The 5,575-nt window shown below is 41.4% G+C and overlaps 1 pseudogene; it reads right to left on the bottom strand.

Annotated features, from left to right (window-relative positions):
• LOC118025445 overlaps positions 1 to 5,342 on the bottom strand; it is a 13,918-nt pseudogene extending 8,576 nt beyond the window's left edge.
• Positions 5,343 to 5,575: the final 233 nt, after the last annotated feature.

Genomic DNA, 5,575 nt, shown 5'->3' with positions numbered 1-5,575 from the left:
CTTTCTTTCTTTCTTTCTTTCTTTCTTTCTTTCTTTCTTTCTTTCTTCTTTCTTTCTCTCTTTCCTTCCTTCCTTCCTTTTATAAAAGATTTTTATTTATTTATTTGACAGAGATAGGCACAGTGAGAGAGGGAACACAAGCAGGGGGAGTGGGAGAGGGAGAAGCAGGCTTCCTGCCAAGCAGGGAGCCCGACGTGGGGCTCAATCCCAGGACCCTGGGATCATGACCTGAGCCGAAGGCAGACGCTTAACGACTGAGCCACCCGGGTGCCCCTATTTATTTATTTTTTATTTTTTTATGCTTCCCTTTAGCTTTAGATTCAGCCATATGATATGACTTGGCCAATAAAATAAGGCAGAAGAAGTACTGTGTCAGTTCTGAGCCCAGGCCTTAAGAGATCATGCCATTACCATTTGCCCTCTGGCATATCTGCCATTGCCAGGAAAGAACTTCCCTGGGTAACGGCTGCAACCTTAGACAGGCCTCCAAAATAAACAGGCAGAGATATCTTAGTCCAAACCTCAGAGAGAAGCCTCAGTCAGCTCGATCTGTAGCTTGAGGCTTAGCCAAACCCAGCCTGGATCTACTGGGCCCTCCTAGCCTATTCACAGATACAGGAGTGATAATAAATAATTGTTATTTTAGGGGCACCTGGGTGGCCCAGTCGTTAAGCATCTGCCTTTGGCTCGGGTCATGATCCAGGATCCTGGGATCGAGCCCCTCATAAGGCTCCCCGCTCCTCGGGAAGCCTGCTTCTCCCTCTCCCACTCCCCCTGTTTGTGTTCCCTCTCTCGCTGTGTCTCTCTCTGTCAAATAAATAAATCTTTAATAATAATAATAATAATTGTTATTTTAAGCTACTGAAGTTGGGGGCTGTATGAGCAAAAGGTAACTGGTAAGATACAACTACTTAATGTCCCAATAATTCCATCCTTAGTCATATACCTAAAAGAAATTCTGCCCTAAATTTAGGCAAGGATAGATGTAGAGGTACAGTTAGAAGCTGCTGCAGTTATCCAGGTAAGAGGTGACTACAGCTTGGCACCAGTGGGGCTGGAAGAATGTGCAAACAGCCATGCAGCTTTAATGAGAGATGTACCTCAAGTCTAAAATCTGGAAACCCACAAGAAAAAGAATCAAAAAATATATGCCAGGCAAACTTTAATTAAAAGAGAGTTATTTAGGGGCACCAGGCTGGCTCAGTCCGTGGAGCATGGGACCCTTGATCTTGGGGTTGTGAGTTTAAGCCCCACGTTGGGTACAGAGATACTTAAAAATAAAATCTTAAAAAAAAAAAAAAAAAAAAGAGGGAGTTATTTAACCTATCTTGATAATCAAAATAGACCTTAAGACCAAAATCATAATGAAGATTAGAGGAAGATCACTTCATTAAGACAAAAGACCCAATTCACATGAACATATAAGTTTTAAATATGTATAAACCAAATAAAATGATATCAAAATATATAAAGCAGGGACACCTGGGTGGCTCACTCAGTTAAGCATCTGCTCAGGAGGCTCAGGTCATGATCCCAGGGTCCTGGGATCGAGCCCCACATCGGGCTCCTTGCTCAGGGGGGAGCCTGCTTCTCCCTCACAATCTGCCTGCCGCTCCCCCTGCTTGTACTGTCTCTCTGACAAATAAATAAACTCTTTAAAAAAAAATATATATATATATATATATATATAAAGCAAAACTGATAAAATTAGCAAATCAACCGTAACAGTTGGAGAATTCAACATGTCAATTTCTTTTTTTTTTTTTTTTAAGGTTTTGGAACTTTTTTTTTTTTTAAAGATTTTATTTATTTGACAGAGATAGACACAGCGAGAGAGGGAACACAAGCAGGGGGAGAGGGAGAGGGAGAAGCAGGCTTCCCGCTGAGCAAGGAGCCTGACGTGGGGCTCCATCCCAGGACCCTGGGATCATGACCTGAGCCGAAGACAGACGCTTAACGACTGAGCCACCCAGGCACCCATCAACATGTCAATTTCAATTAACCATAGGTTAAGCAGATAAAAAACCTGCATACTCAAATTCTTTACCATGGACTCTCCTTCTCTGTATATGAAAGAAATTAACATTTTGTTTGTCATATATATATATATTTTTTAAAGATTTTATTTATTTGACAGAGAGAGACACAGCGAGAGAGGGAACACAAGCAGGGGGAGTGGGAGAGGGAGAAGCAGGCTTCCTACCGAGCAGTGAGCCCGATGCTGGGCTCAATCCCAGGACCCTGGGATCATGACCTGAGCTGAAGGCAGACACCTAGCCGACTGAGCCACCCCGGCGCCCCTGTTTGTCATATATTTTTAAATCTATATATTTTTTAAAATTATTAATCAAATTTAAAAATCTTTTCCTTTATAAACTTTGTGTATTAATTCCTTCTTTAAAAAAGACTTTTTCATCCCAGTATTGTAAGTATTAAATATTAAAAATATTTATCAATGTTTCTTCTAGTAATTTTATAGCTTTCATTTATGTTCAAATCTTTGATTTCTATGGGTTTATTTGTGGGTATGCTGTGAAATAAGGATTCATCTTTGTGTTTTTTTCTTCAATACCTAGCCAATATCATTTATTCAACAATCCACCTTTTCTTCTTTGATTTGAAATACCAAATTTACTGTATATTAAATTTTCATATGTACTTGGGGCTATTTGGGGCCATCTTTGTCCCATTGATCTATTTTTTCTGCAGCACCAAATTGCTTACATATTTCAAAAATATCTGCTGGGCTACTCCCTTCTCATTTTCCATTTTTGGAATTTTCCAGATTAATTTTTTCAACTTCCAAAAAGAAACCCATCCTTCTAGTATTTTAATTGGGATAACATTGAATATAAATTCATTTGAGGGGCACTAACATTTTTACAATATTAAGTTTTCCTACCTGTATATTCCTCAGAAGAGTTTTGGGTTTTGTTTTGTTTTTTAAGATTTTATTTATTTGAGAAAGAGAGTGCAAACAAGGGGAGGGGCAGAGGGGGAGAGAGAGAATCTGAAGCAGACTCTACAGGGAGCAAGGAGCAGGGAGCCCAACTTGGGGCTTGATCCCAGGACCCTGAGATGATGACCTGAGCCTAAATCGAGTCAGATGCTTAACCAACTGAGCCACCCAGGCTGCCCCCTCAGAAGAGTTTTATAGTTTTATTCATAGAACTTCTCAAATAAAATACTTAGCAGATATTTCATATCATTTTTTATTGGTGCTTATTGCAAATGGCATCTTTAGTATTGAAAAATAGGTTTAATAGAACCTGGAAATTAAAACACTGGAATAAATTCCATCACTGCAAGAGTATCTCAGCAATGTTTTATGTAAGGAACTCTTTAAAATACTATTTTAGGGGCCCCTGGGTGGCTCAGTCGTTAAGTGTCTGCCTTCAGCTCAGGTCATGATCCCAGCGTCCTGGGATCGAGCCCCGCATCGGGCTCCCTGCTCGGCGGGAAGCCTGCTTCTCCCTCTCCCACTCCCCCTACTTGTGTTCCCTCTCTCACTGTGTCTCTCTCTGTCAAATAAATAAAATCTTTAAAAATAAATAAAATAAAATTCTATTTTAAGCTACCCTACAACCCAGCAATTGCACTACTGGGTATTTACCCCAAAGATACAAATGTAGTGATCTGAAGGGGCACCTGCACCCCAATGTTTATAGCAGCAATGTCTACAATAGCCAAACTATGGAAAGAGCCTAAATGTCCATCAACAGATGAATGGATAAAGAAGATGTGATACACACACACACACACACACACACACACTGGAATATTATGCAGCCATCAAAAAGTGAAATGTTGCCATTTGCAATGACATGGATGGAACTAGAGGGTATTAGCTAGGCAAAATAAGTCAATCAGAGAAAGACAATTATCATATGATCTCACTGATATGAGGAATTTGAGAAACAAGACAGAGGATCATAGGGAAAGAGAGGGAAAAATGAAACAAGACGAAACCAGAGAGGGAGACAAACCATGAGAGACTCTTCATCTCAGGAAACAAACTGATGGTTGCTGGAGTGGAGGTGGGTGGGAGGGTTGGGGTGGCTGGGTGATGGACATTGGGGAGGGTATGAGCGCTGTGAATTGTGTAAGACTGATGAATCACAGACCTGTACCCCTGAGACAAATAGTACATTATATGTTAACAAATAAAAATAAATAAATAAATAAAATACTATTTTAGGGGTGCCTGGGTAGCTCAGGTGGTTAAGCTTCTGCCTTCAGCTCAGGTCATAACCTTGGTCCTGGGATCGAGCCCCACATTGGACTCTCTGCTTAGTGGGGAGTCTGCTCCCTCTGCCTCTCCCTCTGTGCTCTCATTCTCTCTCAAAAAAAAAATAAATTAAAAACCTTAAAAAAAACAAACCTAAAATACTATATTAGGAGTGCCTGGGTGGCACAGTAACTTAAGCATCAGAATCTTGCTTTATGCCCAGGTCCTGAGATTGGGGTCATGAGATCAAGTCCTGAGATGGACTCCACGCTCAGCACAGAGTCTGCTTGAGATTTTCTTTCCCTCTTACTCTGCCCCTTCCACTCATGCTCCTCTCTATCTCTCTCTCAAAAATCAATCAATCTGGGGCACCTGGGTGGCTCAGTCGTTAAGCGTCTGCCTTCGGCTCAGGTCATGATCCCAGGGTCCTGGGATCGAGCCCCGCATTGGGCTCCCTGTTTGGCGGGAAGCCTGCTTCTCCTTCTCCCTCTCCCACTCCCCCTGCTTGTGTTCCCTCTCTCGCTGTGTCTCTCTCTGTCAAATAAATCAATAAAATCTTTAAAAAAAAAAAAATCAATCAATCATTCAATCTTTATTTAAAAAGTACTATTTTAGGGGCACCTGGGTGGCTCAGTCATTAAGCGTCTGCCTTCGGCTCAGGTTATGATCTCAGTGTCCTGGGATCGAGCCCCGCGTAAAGCTCCCTGCTTGGCAGGAAGCCTGCTTCTCCCTCTCATACACCCCCTGTTTGTGCCCTCTTCTGCTGTGCCTCTGTCTGTCAAATAAATAATAAATAAAATCTCTAAAAAGTACTATTTTAGTCCACTCGTGTATCCAATCAATATGGGTGGAAGGGTGGATTTGTATGCCTTCTGTTTTACAATGCTAAGTAGGGGAAACATTTCCCAGTCAGATGGCAATATCCATTCCTATAAATATATTCAGGTAAAGGAGACACAACCATTTCACATAAAGCCTCTTCAAACGTACCAATTTCTTTCCAAATTTTCACCTTACTCTCATCCCTTGAATTCTTATATCCTCCCAACTGAACTGTAGCCCCCATTAGGACTTCACCAGCATATTTTAGAACCACAGTGCTTGGGGCTGCCATGTCAAGGATCCTAGAAATGTTACTTCTCCACTCAATGACTATTTTACCTACTCATGTGCATATGCCTTTTGGTCCCTAGCTGGGGTCATGCCAAAGAACCTAGGCCCCCTCATCATTTCTTATTTTGATTGATTGTAGGAACATCACCCCAGGTAATTGGAGGTCAAGTTTCTTGAATTCCTCCAAACTAAGACAAATAAAGCAAGTTTGTTTAGGACCCCTCAATTTTGAAG

Source organism: Mirounga leonina, unplaced genomic scaffold (genome assembly GCF_011800145.1).
Source record: "Mirounga leonina isolate KUSES-001 unplaced genomic scaffold, KU_Mleo_1.0 Mir_201, whole genome shotgun sequence".
Taxonomy (NCBI): Eukaryota; Metazoa; Chordata; class Mammalia; order Carnivora; family Phocidae; genus Mirounga; species Mirounga leonina.
The sequence above is the reverse complement of the archived record's forward strand: the minus strand, read 5'-3'. Positions and strand labels throughout refer to the sequence as shown.